We start from the raw sequence: 15592 nt of genomic DNA, 5'->3' as shown, positions 1-15592 counted from the left end.
GCGAAGATGGAAGATGAATGCGGCCTTGTCAGGCTGACCAAAGCTGGATAAGAAATATAGAGAATGTATAGAGACTTATTCTGTGGAGTTTTATAGAGCTGTCAATAACCATTAATATGAAACAATTTTTTAAAGTATTTTTTAATAAAATAGTAGAAAATGGATCGTAGGAAATTGAATAATCGCAAACCATTAAGGGATTTATTCAAACGAAGGATTCGACAAATAATTTCGCAAAGAAATCAAGAATACAGAACATATTGCAATCAAGAAGTGAGCGAAGAAAATATTGCACATACTGCAGGTGTAAATAGCAAGGTTATTGTAGAAAATAGTATGGAGATTGCTGACATTGTCAACATGTCTTCAACGTCGTATAATAATGATTTAGCATCATCAAATATAAATGGCAATTTGCAACAATCGGTCAGCAAAAACATTGATGCCGCTAAGTCAACAACCCTTCAGGATGATTTGCGTAATTGGGTAAACGATCTAAACATTACCTTCCTCGTAAGCATCATGGACTTGATGCTTTCTTTCCATGCGATGTACGAGCATTAATGGGAACACCTAGATATGCTACTGGAAGCATTCAGGTAGTTAATGGGGTGTTCATATGTACATTTTGGCGTTGAAAGCTCTATTATTAGAGCAATGACAAAAATGTACCAAAATTAAATTACATTTAAATTGTGATGGTACGTCGATATCGCAAAGCTCTAGTAGTACGTTTTGGTCAACCCAGTTAATGATTGAGGAAAATGATAGCAAGACGTCTTCAGCCAGAACATCATTTAGCTATATTATGCTCCGTCCCCACTGCACGAATCTATGTGGCGAATCCTGTTCGCGACGCTCGCATGCGTTGGCTCTTGTGCGCGACGCACACTGCGAGCAATTTGACATTTGACGTTTAAGTAGATGTTTTTAAGTTGGTGATTGCGAGTACAGTTTGCTGTTGTTATTTTTTATATAAGTGTTAGTGAAAATTTGTTGAGCTATTAAAGCATAGTTAATGAAAGTAAAGGTGGATGTTATTAATAACGATAAATAATTTATTAACATGTATTCATATTGTATTTATATTTCAGCTTAGAAGAAAACTGATCGGTTTATGTTCAAGCGTTTGATTTTGAGTCTCGAAATAAACACTTTATTTCCAGGCTTGGTCTTTACAATGTGTGACCGCAGGCCAGACTCGAATATCATTTTGATGGCATATTGGCTCCTGAACGAAGATTCTACAAAGTCTTCTGCAACAAAACGCCGTTATTGGATGGCGCCTTTATTTAGAACCCCAAATTATGTACTTAGGCCACTAATTTCCAATGAAAACACTGGTCATTTCCGAAATTTTATGAGAATGCCAGTAGAAGATTTTCAAATACTTATTGATATGGTAGGACCCAAAATTGGAAAAAAGATACGTCATTTCGATACTGCATATCAGTCAAGGAGCAATTGGCTGTTACTTTAAGATTTTTGGCTACTGGGGATAGTTACGCAAGCTTACAGTGTTTGTTTCATATATCAAAACAATCGATTTCAAAAATTATTCCTCGCGTTTGTGATGCTTTGATATCATCGTTGAAACAATACATAAAAGTAAGAATGATTATATATGGGCATATAATCCTCACACACACACACACATATATATATATATATATATATATATATATATATATATATATATATATATATATATATACTAGCTGATCCGGCAAACGTTGTTTTGCTAAATAAGGAATATTCTAAACCATTTCTAGAGAATCAAATATTAATACTTTAAGTGCATAAGGATATGTTGTTTGAATGCTGTATACAATTAGGTATTATAAAAACAATAAACCCCATTAGTTTGTCTATATTTTGTCAATACAATCAAACTGCAAGTTTTATACACTTTCTATAGAAAACATCGTATAATCCAATCCGAGTCTTTTTTGGTCTTTCGGCTTATTAATTACGTTTCCAGTTTTTCAGATTCTTTTTGGATTCTGGATTTTGTGTATAATTGTAAATAATACTACTGAGCTTATACAAAATTTTCAAATTTTTGCGAGGAGAGATAAAAAATGAATTAAGTATTTCTTCTTTGACCTGCTTTTTGAAAAGTTTCAAGTTACATTCGATGAATTAAAGTAAATTTAATAAAAAGTATATATGTAGAGCAGGGCGAGGCACAAAGGTCCAATTTGACTTTGAGCAAATATAAACCATAACAATTATATCACAACAAATAAGACCTATCAAATGAACAATTATCTGACTACGTTCAGTAAACTGACTTCTACTTCATCATTGTAGAAATGTGCTTTTTTGATGTCTTCCAAAAATTTGTTATCTAGACCTTTTTATCCTATATGCGGGGTAACTTGTAACGGGCAGGTGGCAAAAGGTTTAAAGCCTTATTATAATTTTAAAGGTATTTTACAAAATAATTACATTTTTAACTAATGCTAAAAACGGAAGAAAATACTTTTATTATGGATTTTCAAAGATTACCGTTTATCTCCCCCATTTCAAAGATTATCGTTTTCAAATCAAGTTTGTAGCTGGCTATACATCTTTTTTCCTTTACTTTCAAATATTGTTGTTAAACAATGCTTAACTTTACTGATTTTTGGCACATCGGTGGTGGACCTTTTTAATCCCGGACCTTCATATATTACTGGAAAATAAGACTGGAAAAATGTCCATTTGATCGATACCAAATTTAGGTTCTGAATTTAAATAAGATGAATAAAAAATAATATAACCTAGAAAATGTTTTATAAATACCAATGAGTATACAATTATACAAATGAGATCTTTCAGAGCACCGTGTTTGAGAAAAATATGCCAAAAAGTGCATTTTCATATTAACATATCAAAGAAGTTTATATTTTGGGTCTCTAGTAACACTTGCGGCCCGTTTACTAACGTTTTTGTATATAAATAAAACTACAAACAAAACTACTTACTACACATTTATCATAAATTATCATAAATAAATAATATTTGCGTAAAACATCATATTAAACGTAATTGAACATCATCTGTCAAAATCGGTTGACATTTCACGAAATTGCCACCGTCCATTGTTTAATTTAAATTACGCTTCTACAAAAATTTTCAAATTAAAAATGTAAATTTTCTACGCGGATTTGAAATAATTTCTCACCTTTTTGACTTTCTCGGGATTGGCACGAATTTTTCAAGACTAAGACTGGCCAAATCGATTCAGCCGTTTTCGAGTTTTATTCGGACATTTGAAAGAGAGCTCCATTTTTATATATAAGATATATATATACATATATATGTGTGTGTGTGTGTGTGTATTTGTATGTATATGTATATACTTACACAAAAATAACAATTTATTTAAGATGCCAGAAACGGCAGAAGCGTGGCTTCACATTGCCTGAGGATATGAACGACGCTGGAATTTCCCCAATTGTATTGGTGCAATAGACTGCAAGCACATAAGAATTGATTGCCCCATTAATAGTGGCTCTGATTATTACAATTATAAAGGGTTTTTCAGTATTGTTTTGTTTGCTGTAGTAGATGCTAACTATAATTTCCTAATTGCAGACATAGGATCCCAAGGAAGAATTTCCGATGGAGGCGTTTTTAAAAACGCCCTCATATCTCAATATATGAATAATAATTTGTTAAACCTCCCAGAAGCGACGCTACTCCCAGGTAGTCTGCAGACATGCCCGCATGTGTATATTAGTGATAGGGCATTGCCTTTAGCCACTAAAATTATGAAACCTTTTGGGGGGTTTCACAGCAAGAATACAAAAGAAAGAATTTTTAATTATAGATTAAGTAGAGCTCGTCGGGTTGTAGAAAACGTGTTCGGAATAATGTCCTCAGTTTTCAGAGTTTTAAGAAAGCCACTATGTTTGCAAGCCGATAAAGCTCAGAAAATTGTATTGGCAACAGTTTTTCGAGGGCAAGTAAATCTTCAAACTTATTGTACACACCGGTTGGATCTATAGATACTGATATAATGGGTCACATTGTCGAAGGTGAATGGCGAGCAAATCACGAAACAGCATTAAATAACTTTCAACCAGTTGGAAGGCCAGCTTCTGCCATAGCTAAAGATGTAAGAGAAGATTTTGCAAATTATTTTTTAAATGAAGGCGTAGTGACATGGCAAAATATTTACCAATAAAATGAACTTTTTTTTTTGAACGACTATCAACAGTGGATATATATATAGAACATAAATTGTATTTTATAAGTATATAATTGTATAATTGTATATAAGTGTATAATTGTATTGCAACTGTAATTACAAAATGTGCATTAATAAAATCATATTCCACTATAAAACTATTTAATTAATAAAAATTTACATAAACATATAAATTATGAGCTAGTGTCCGGAAAAGTTACAAATTCGCTCAGGTTTTGTACCAAATCATCTGTTATTGGGTTCACAATTTTTGCTTTCTTCTCTTCAACGACTTTATTTTTGGCTTCACATAATACATCTAGTAATTGTTTTTCTATATTCATTCTGACTTCGGGATCGAACCACTCTAAACTTTCGGCCATATATGGTACAAAATGGTTTTGTTTAGTAGGTAGTTGTGGTTGATCCGGTTGTTGTGGTTGTTCCGGTTGTTCTTTAGGTTTATTGCATTTCATTATATACTGCAAGAATTGAGTTTTTAACAAAGTATCCTTGTCATCCTCTGGCTTTTCTTTTTTTTGGTGGCGATACAAATTCGTTATCTGACGATATAGTAGTTTCGCTATTCTGCAAAAAATAATGATATCGTGCAATTACATAAAGAAAATAAATGATTGAAATGATATAAATTTTTGCAGTAAAACTTCTTTAGGTGCGATTAGGGTGTAAATCAGAGTTAAATGCAACGAAAGTGCTTACATACGACTTACCAATTCATCAATCGCCAACGGAGTCGTTCTCGAAACGAGTCGCGTTGTATATGTATGTATCATTGTCTTGTACGGCAACTATGTGAATTACAGAATATCGAATGTAAGCCTACTACTACTATCATTAAGGTTATGTTGTCGACATCTAACTTTAATAAAAATTAAACGAAAATAAACAAAAGCGTAATACAGTATAACTTGCCAATAATTATAATAAAAAAACATTTAAAAATGTTTTGTTGTTTTTTATTCATAGTTGCTGTATTATATCTTTAAAGTAACTTCAATCGGAATTATTTTTATAGGCAAGATAGATTTCACTGTTGTATTTATTGCTACAGATATGTATGTGTATAGGTTGTCATTCAGCTAATCAAGATCTTGATTGATTGTTTACTGTTTCTAAAAACTAGGCAATTTTTTTAACAGCAATCAGAATACAAAGTATCCTATGAGCTATTGTGATGAATTTAACATATACACAAACATGCATACATTCATGCACACGAACATACTCACACGCACGTTAACAGAAAAAGAAATTATATAATAGTCATCGCTTCAGCAAGTTGTATACTAATTGGCTCAGGTCCTTCCGCCATTTACTGGATAACTACACATTCTATGAACTAATGTGATGAAATTTTCATATACACAAACATGCATACATACATACGCACATACATTCACGCACACAAACTCTCGATAAAAGATTTATGAATGTTTAATAGCGATCACTTCATCTAGTGATATCCTACTAAGATCAAATCCCTCGTCTATTTCTTCTTTAATCCTCTGCTGTTTGAAATTGCTAACAGTGGGGCCATTAGTGTGTTAGAATGATTTTCGAGCTTCCGGTGATAATTTTCACTGATAGATTTGATGACTTCATTGACGAACTGTATATTTAGATCATTATGGATCATCTGATTAGTTATGTACCAGAGAGCTCCTGTGATCATACGAGTAATTTTTGATTGCATCCGTTGTATAAGAGCAATATTTGATTTACTTGAGCAGCCCCAAATCTGAAGATCATAAGTCCATGACGGTTTAATTTTCATATTATAGATAAGGACCTTGTTCTCTAGAGATAATTTAGATCTATGTTCGATGAGCCAGCCGAGTTCTTTAACTCGCGTTTTCATTTGCTTTACTTTAGTCCAAATGTTCTTGAGGATTTTGATGATTATTTGCGTTTTGTTCGTTGTTGACTATTTGAGAAAAGGAAACATTTGGCCGTATTGTGCGATTTCTTTTGTCCTTAGTGGTGGGAATCGCCGATGTTTTTCTGCTTGATATATTGGGCACCCTTTATAATTAGCTGGATGGTTTGAATCGCACAATGCACATCTTACTGTTTCTGTTAATTGGGTTTTTCCATGAGCAATCTGAAGTGAGATGATTACCGGCACATTTTACGCAACGTGGATCTTTTGTACAATAGTTTCTTGTATGTCCTAGACATTGGCACCTGCTGCATTGAGGAACTTGTGGAGGATGGCGCATGGGTTCGATTATAACTTTTGTTTTATATAAAAATTCAGTTGCGTATATTTTATTATTATTTTTGTCTTGCTGCAGTTCAACAACGAATCTGTTTAGCGGAAGTTTAGTAGTACGCTGTCTTAGGTTGTAAATTCGTATGACCTTATGCCCAAGATCTGAGATTTCTTTTGACAAGATTTCGATGTCTGTACTATGGTGAAGATTTTTTATTACAATTTTAAATGCCCTTTTTGTTTTTTCCTGGTATGAGTGAAGTTGAGTACCTCTGTCTTTCAATAATTTGAGGACAGTATTGTATGTATGGGAATCCTTGGTATTAATTTTAACTTCCTTCAAACCAATGATCTTGTATGAATAGAGTTTCTGAACATTATTTTCTAGCAATGCTATTAGAGGTTTTATGTCATTGACCCCATGTACAAAAATCGGTGGCGGAGTTACAACTTTTTCCACTGGAGGCGCTGAAGTTGAAGGCTGTTCGTCCATTTTGTCGTTTTCCGGAGCAACTGATTATAATACATTATAATAGTTCTTGGTTGGTATCGGATCTAACCAATAATTTTTTGTGGTTGCCTTTTTTGTGACATTATCGGTTTGTGCAGATTCATTTTGCTGTCTTTTTTTACTCATGGCCAGTTTCCACTCTTGATATTGCGCGTTGAAACGCATGTCCCTGAAAGTTACTGGATATGGTTTGTGCGATTGCAAATTATTGTCACTTGGAAGCATTTCGATATCTTCTGACGTTTGCGAAGAAGTTCATTGTTGATTCATTTGTGGTAGAATATGCGTTTCGACAAATTCTGCGTTGGTTGTAGAATCATCTTGTAGAATTTGTTGTGATTCAGTGCTAAAATTTTCAGAAGTATTATTCATGATTTAAAGCTTTGAAAAATTAACTTGTTGAATGACACTTATTTGACACGATGAAAATAATAACTATAAATGTCACTGTGTTTATAAACAACGCCATGTCCCCCGCAATGGGGACACGTGATTAACTGTATAAACTACGCAATGCGGGCACTGTCGCAGGTACAGATAGAAAACACTATTGTTTACACTATTACTTGTTATGTAAATGACTGGTATCGGCTGAGCGATGTGAATCGTTCGAAGTCTGAACGAAGACTGTGATAAATTCAAGTTAAATTACCTTTAATCACTTCCATTATTTTCAGTTTGTTTACCCAGCATATTACTTCTCTGGCCATACCAGAAACATACCGCTGCCAATTCTTTAGTGAAAACTTTTTTCAATATATTTCTTATATTTTCTGCAGTAGGTTTTCTACCAATTTTTCTAACATAGCTTTGCTATAAACAAAACATTAAAACATAATTACTACCAAATTATTTTATTTCAATATCTCTCAAGGTGCAATTATAGTTTACCAATTCTGCAACATATGTTTCATATTTTAAAAATTCTTCGTAGCATGTAATATCGTCTTCGGCACCAAGCGGAAACAAGGAATCGAATGCATTACCATTATTTTGATTAGACGTCAATGTAGGACAACTTGAATTTTGCAGTAATTGATCTATTTTAGTGTTCAAAATGGCAAGCTCCCTTAGTATAAAATCTGTTTTTATGCACTGCTTCTCTAAGTTTATATTTATGCTCACTATTTTTTGCTCTAGCTTTTCTGCAAACCAATCCATATCGGTCTGTGTTCCTTGATCCTCAAAAGTTTTACACAACCCAATGTCATGATTTATCCCCATGAGAAGAGATAAGGGTAAAGGGCTCAGTTCTTCTACATTGGAAGGAGTTAGGCAATTGACGCTTGTTGAACTCCTCGGTGATTCGAGATCCAGCAACAATTATTGGTAAGGATTAAAATCTGAAAGATTATTTTTTATTCTTTCAAAAATATATATTCTATTGCATTAAAATATGTAGGATTTTATACGTACTATATTCTTCTTCATTAGACTGATATTGGCTGTTGGGTTTCTTTAAATGAAACCCTTTGCCAAGATTCTCCTCAGCCGATGTATAGTCACTGTCTTGCGCAAACTTTCTCGCTTAATAATATGAATCTATGCAATGGTAAAATAGATTTAATTTATATTTAGTTAAAGAAGCGCACTTACCGAAATAATGCAAAACACTCGCATCCTCCTTTGTCCAAGTACTGTCGGGTAAACTTTTTTTCATTATTAGAGAAGATTTTGATATAATATGCTTTGGAGGACACCAACACTTTGTAACATCATTTATCATTAACGTTTTATTAACACGCACCTCTGACCTATTACATTCATTAATGAAATTCATCACCGCGTGTGTATACATTCTGAAAAGCCATCGTAAAGAGGTTACATAAACATTCGAAAATCTTCGAAATCAGAATAATCAAACTTGCTGAAATTTCCTTAACAATTGATGTATGAATCAAACGACAAAAATTAATTGAAAATACCTGCTAACGACGATGATTAAAAAGATTTCTTTGGATTACTGTGATTGACCAACCTATTCGAAGCACAACGATTCACGAAACGAAAATGTAGTGAGTCAAAGATGCGTGAAGTGATCGACTTGCAAACTTTCGACAAGGAAAATAGAGATTTCATGGCGCAATGATTTTGTAGAAGTGTCAAGTGTTTACTAGAGCAGTCAGCGAGTTAAAATTTTTAAATAGATTAATTATAATGGATCAACACAAATTAAAGACACGCAAACCGCTAAAGGATTTATGCAAATGCAGAATTCAACAGATAGTTGCGCAAAAAGTGCAATGATATAAAAGACTTTTGGATCAACAAATGGTTAATTCTACACTTAGTATCGGTGTAAGTGCAAGCAAGAATCATATAGAAAATACAGTGGCTAATATAGAGATCGTTGAATTTTCAAATATGCCTTCAACGTCTTCAAATATTAGTTTTGAATAATCTGATATTGATAGAAATTTGCAACTATCAGACAAAACCATTGACTCTTCATCAACTGAGTTTTCAACCCTCAAAAAGTACTCCGCTAGTGATTTAATTGCTGCATTTGAAGAGAGGTCAAAGATAAGCGAACAAAATAAGGAGCGTCGCTTCAGAGAATTCATGGCATTTAAAGAACAAAAAGCTAAAGAGTCAAATCAATATAAACAACAAGCTTTAGAGTTATTAGAAAAGCTTGTTAAAGCTAATTCTAATTCTAATTCTAATAATTCTAATTAACATGATTATGCTTAAAGACTGCTCTTTATGAAGTCGGGCTTGGACTTGAAGATAATGGCTTCCAATACTCAGAATAACAATTTTTTTTATTTTTCTGAATAAAATTTAAAACAATTAAATTTTATAGTTTTAAATATAATAACCAAAAAAGAATTGATTTTATTTCATTTCATCCAATAATTAATTCACTCATGTACAATAATTAATTGAATGTATAATATTATTTGATTTTTAATTTACAATTTTCTTGTGTATATAATTATAAAAATCTTATCTTAGTTTGTTCATGTTCATTTATCATAATTGTAATTTTTATCTATTGAATTGTCTTATAGTTGCTTTCATTAAACATTTCTTATAATTAATTGCTCACTTCTACGATTTCGTTTATCATCACCAGCAGCAGGTAGAATTCTATTATAATAAATTTCATTTATGTTTCCATTTTGTTCTATTACTTTTTTCACAGGAAATTCATCGTTTTTTAATAAACATATATTAAGCATGACACAACAAGCGATTATGTACTCAGGAATTAAATCAGTTCGATTCATGTCGAGAACTGTCAGTAAACTGCGAAATCTTTTTTAAGTAATTCAAATGGACGTTCAATTGCTATTCGTGCAGATAAATGACAAAAATTTTAATTTTTTTGTCTTGCTGATAAGTGCCCATTATCTCGATATGTTTTTTTTTTTGCATCCCAGACCGGTCTTCTGTCTGGGTATGTCGGACTCGATACCGCCCTGGTATAATACCGACTAAAACCTCCGCTTTGCCCTTGCCTCTGGTCCCCACGGAAACCGCCGTTAGGTATTACTTCGTGGGGGGAGGATCTAGAATGATATAATTCTTAACTTGTTATAATCAATGTTATAATTCATAAACATTATACAGTAGAACCTCGATTATCCGGACCTCGGTTATACGGATTCGCGATTATCCGGACTACCAACCGCGACCAATTTATATGTATGAACATACCTACAATTCGAATTTTTGCACGATTTATGTTGCAGTTTAGTATATGTATCTAATATAATCTAACAAAGTTCGGATAAGGAATTTTATTACGCGTACATATAACGCACGGTCTATTTTTTGCAATTTTAATTAATTTTTATTATTAAACCACTTCTTATAGGCCTATAATATTTTACAAGGTTCGATTTTAAATCAACTGTATCATCATGCGAAGTTTCATCAAAATCCCAGAAGAGTAAACCTGAGGGTTTCCTTGTAGGAAAATCTATATGTACATACACAAGAAAAATGTTAATTACTTATTAAACATTAATTTTGATATCTATGTATGTATTTGTTATTTTTGAAAAATACACATAATTATCCTTCATACATTGGATTATCCGGATTTTCGATTTTCGGATGCCTATAGACAAGAATTAGTCCGGTTAATCGAGATTCTACTGTACTTATCTTTTAAATGGGCGAAGTCCCATTTGCCCTTTCTCTCTCTATAGAACGCAGGTCCATTAAAACGTCTCTCGCAAATCTGTCCATGGCGTTCCAAGCAGCATCACTTGTGAGCATCACTTCAACAACATTACCTGGGGTAATTCTGCGTCTCAATGTCTCTTCCACATCATCCCGTCTAGCACCAAATCGCGGACACACGAAGAACACATGCTCAGCATCGTCGATTTCGCCCAAACAATATGGGCAATCCGGCGAGCTATCGTGCTTGAAGCGGTGTAGGTAGGCTCAAAAACAGCCATGACCCGATAGCATTTGCGTAGTATAATAATTTACTTCGCCATGCTTGCGACTTAGCCAGACTTTAATGTTAGGAATGAGACGATGCGTCCATCTGCCCTTTACTGCGACATCCCACAGTTGCTGCCATCGGTCAATGCTGTTCTGCCGTTCTTCTAATCTCAACTTTTCAGGACTCAGTTGTTGATGTCTTCTATGGTAAATTGTCCATCTTTCCTCTGCTAAGACTAAGAGAGACACAGTTCCTGAAATGACGCACACTGCTTCCGCCGATATTGTGCGAAATGCGCAAGCAATTCTTATATCACTGAGACGATATAATGGCCCTGCCATTCTCCTCGATTTTTGAGATTTAAGAGCATCAGCCCATATGGAGATACCATATGTCAGCACAGAAGTAACAACTGACGATAGTAATATCCTTCTGGTTTGTTTAGGACCTCCAATATTAGGCATCAGTCGAGCAAGTTTCGTCCTAACTATTGACGCCTTAGCACTAACGTGTTCCACTTGTTGATTGAAATTCAAACGAGCATCAAGCATTACGCCAAGGCAACAGATGTGAGGTTTTGACGTGATCTCAAGATTTCCTATCTTTAGCTTGATGGTCTCTATTGTTTTTCTACTAGTGATAAGAACAGCTTCACTTTTTTGTTGTGGGAATTGGAGATTCATTGTTCCCATCCACCGATTAATTTTTTTGAATGTAATATCGAATAGACTTACGATGTCATCAATTTGTTTGGAGACAACTGCTATGGCAACATCGTCTGCATATGCTACTAGTTTCACACATTCTGGAATCTCTAGTTTCAATAGGCCATCATACATAATATTCCACAGCAAAGGGCCTAGAACAGAGCCCTGCAGCACACCTCCTGTTATATTATATTCTTCTGTACCATCGCGTGAATCGTACATTAGAATTCTGTCTGTAAAGTAGCTTGCGACTATATTGCAGAGGTATGCTGGCACGTTCTTGTCACGGAGTGCATTCATAATTAATCCCAGTTTGCTGAATTCAAAGCATTTTTTATATCCAATCTAGCTACAAGGCAGTACTTTTTCGCACCCCCCTTCCATTTGGTTCCAGCAATTGCTTCCTTGGCGGTATTAACTACCAAGTTTATAGCATCGATAGTTGATCGCCCTTTGCGAAAACCATACTGATTGTCTGCTAGGAATGGGTCAACTATTGCATCTATTCTTTGGTGAATTATTCTTTCAGAAATTTTACCCGCTGTATCCAGCATGCATATTGGACGGTAGGATGATGGTTCATCTGGTGTTTTTTTTCCTTTGGGAATAAGCTCTAATCTTTGCTGTTTCCATTTTCGCGGAAAAACCCCTTGTTTTAGGCATGTATTATATGCATTAAGAAACATTGTCGGAGATGTCATAATTGATATTTTTAAGGCAATATTAGGAATTCCATCTAAACCCGGTGCCTTACTATTTCCAACGCGATGACAAGCTTCCATCAGTTCTTGCAGTGTTATAGGTGGAATATCATTCAGTCCAACCTGTGTTACCTGGTAGTTTAAATTGGGTTGTCGTGGAAACAAAGTAGTTACTATTTTATTCAATAGTCGTGGGCAAGTCGGTGAAGGTATTGGCTGGCTTTTGAGGCGAGACATTACAGTCTTATAAGGTCTTTCTCATGGGTTTTCCTCGACTTTATCCAGAAGTTCTTTCCAGAACCTACCTTTACTATTTTTGATAGCTTTATTTAGTTGCCGACGTGCTAGTTTATATTCCACTACCAGTTGTGCAGAATTAGTAAGACTATATTCTCGCTGAGAGATCATTCTTTTCTTTAGGCACTCTTTACGAAGAGAGCTGATTTCTTCAGTCCACCAGTGCACAGATTGCCTTTGATTCATGCCATGCTTACGAGTCATACTGATATCACAGGCTTCGGTTATTCTCTCCATCAGCTCTCTAGTATGCTCATCTGCGTGTTCTGAAATTATTTCGATATGCTGTAAGTAAATGTTTGTAAAGAGGGTAAGCTGCATCACCGACTACATGAGATTCGTTCGGGAATTTATGTTTATCGTTGAGGTAATTATTCACTTTTGTTAGACGTAATATTCGTGCGTCATGTACAGAACCAACATGAATAAATTTACATTGAGCATCACAAATAGCGCAAAAATCCTTAAAAACGGACGCCCCATATGTATAAATATATTTAACTTAAATAAACAACTTAATTATCTATTTTCTAGTTTTTAAGAAGTTGCTTGATCCAAGTCTTTGGTCAGATGATATATATCCGAAGAAGTTGTCTTTGACAGAAGATAGAAACAATTGGAGTATTCAAAAGATTCGGGCGCACATGTTTGCAGGCAGTCATAATGAAACAACATCGGGTAAAAGTTTCAATTATTTTATAAAACAGTATTGTAAGATATTAGATTGTTAGATATTAATTATTAGATATGTACTCATGTTTCTTGGCCTCTGATCAACCCAGATAGATGGGCAGGTTTCAAAGAGCAAAATGCATCCATTTTTTATATTATTTTCACCTAAAACTGAAGCAAATGTTTTGTACTTTTTAAATTATAACAAAAGATTTTGAATCAGATAATTGAATAATTGAGATGATTTTAAACGCCCATGGATCATTTCATAAACATCTATCAACAAAATATAACAATTGCTCTATAAGTGAACACTGCGCTCAAATCAGGGGCGTAGCGAGCCTTGGCGGGGCCCGGTATTAGAATTTGTTTGGGGGGCTCCCTCAAAAAGATTTTTTTTTACAAAATATAAAAATTCATAAAATTCAAAGAATATCTATTTATTATTCTTATTATTTATGTATCTCATTTTCTCTCATTTTCTGAATTTTTCACAAATGTTTCCAGATATATATTCACTTTCTTTGATTTTCTTTGAAAAATTAAATTATTTAATGATCTTTAAATTATATAAAGAATCTGTCACTAAGAACGTACAGGTCAATTTCAAACGATTAGTTTCATTTTTAAACATTTCTTCTAGCAGTTGCGATTTTAATTGGAGGAGCCAAGATAAAAATGCACGTTGTTATTTCGTTGAAAAACTGGATGCAACCATCACATTTCTTAGATTTTTAAATTCAAACCTATTTTTAGAGCCATCAATTGGTCATGATCTTATGAGATTTTTTTATAGTATTTCTTTACAGTAATTCAGTCGACAGATTTTTGGAAACGTTTATTAATTCACCATTTCAAAAAGACAAATGTTACTATTTACTTCGCAATTTTTTTGAAATCTTTGTTTGGTTTGTGAAATTACAGGTCCGAAATTCTCTCATCTTGTGATAACTCATCATAATAACTTGCAATAACTCGTCATAATAACGCTTCATTATCTTTTGTCTTTTGTTCTTTGAAATAGTTATTGCAATCCATCTGGATTAGTTTTGTAGATTTGTTGACAAGAATATTAGCTTATCAAATGTGCAAAAACTTTATTGAATAAATTGATTGCTAGAGCTTGCAGAAATATTGCAGCAAATTTCAATTCTATTAAAACGTTAGCTTACACGTTGAAGTTCAATAAGGCTCGATAATAAAAGTAAATGCAAACTACGGTAAAATTATTCATTTTTTTAAATATTGTTTTGCTTTCTGATTGTGCTTGTTAGGGGCCCTCCTGGCTCGGAGGCCCCGTATTTTTGATACGGCGGTAGTTACGCCCCTGGATAATATAATGACTAGTAATAATTTAATAAATGACAGACCGGAAAGTATAAATAAAAAGTTAATAGCAGATTTAATTGAAGAGGCAAATTCAAATCAAACTAATGATAAAAATTCAGTAGTAAATGAAAACAATGTCATTTGTTTTTATTCGAATTGCTAGATTCCGCTTCAACTTTCATTACACTTGTTGACTGTATGGGAGTATTAATTATTAAGTTTGTTGATGCACTAGTTAAATTTGCAGATTGTTTACGTAACTGTTCTGAAATGAATTCAGAACTAGTATGTGAATCGTCGGCGATTACGGCGGACTCAATAATTAAATTCTTCATTGCGAACCCCAAATGAGTTGTTGGATTTAGAGAAAACTATTGCTTCTAAACTTGTATTTACAATATATAAGTTACAGAAATAAAAATAGAAGATATTTATTGTTATTGTTATTATTTCTCAAATGATATATTAATACGAAGGATTTAAGGATACTGCACTGGGCAATGAATCTGGTCAAGAACACCAATGTAATTGATTTAATAAGTATTTTATTCAAGTATGGA

The 15592-nt window shown here is 33.6% G+C and overlaps 1 pseudogene; it reads left to right on the top strand.

Annotated features, from left to right (window-relative positions):
- Positions 1-579: 579 nt before the first annotated feature.
- LOC113369473 lies at positions 580-3995 on the top strand (annotated as a pseudogene).
- The last annotated feature ends 11597 nt before the right edge of the window (positions 3996-15592 follow it).

This window comes from Ctenocephalides felis, unplaced genomic scaffold (assembly GCF_003426905.1).
Source record: "Ctenocephalides felis isolate EL2017-DRISC unplaced genomic scaffold, ASM342690v1 CF-g0.4_SCAFFOLD_00084, whole genome shotgun sequence".
Classification (NCBI taxonomy): domain Eukaryota; kingdom Metazoa; phylum Arthropoda; class Insecta; order Siphonaptera; family Pulicidae; genus Ctenocephalides; species Ctenocephalides felis.
This window is presented reverse-complemented; position numbering and strand designations above follow the sequence as displayed.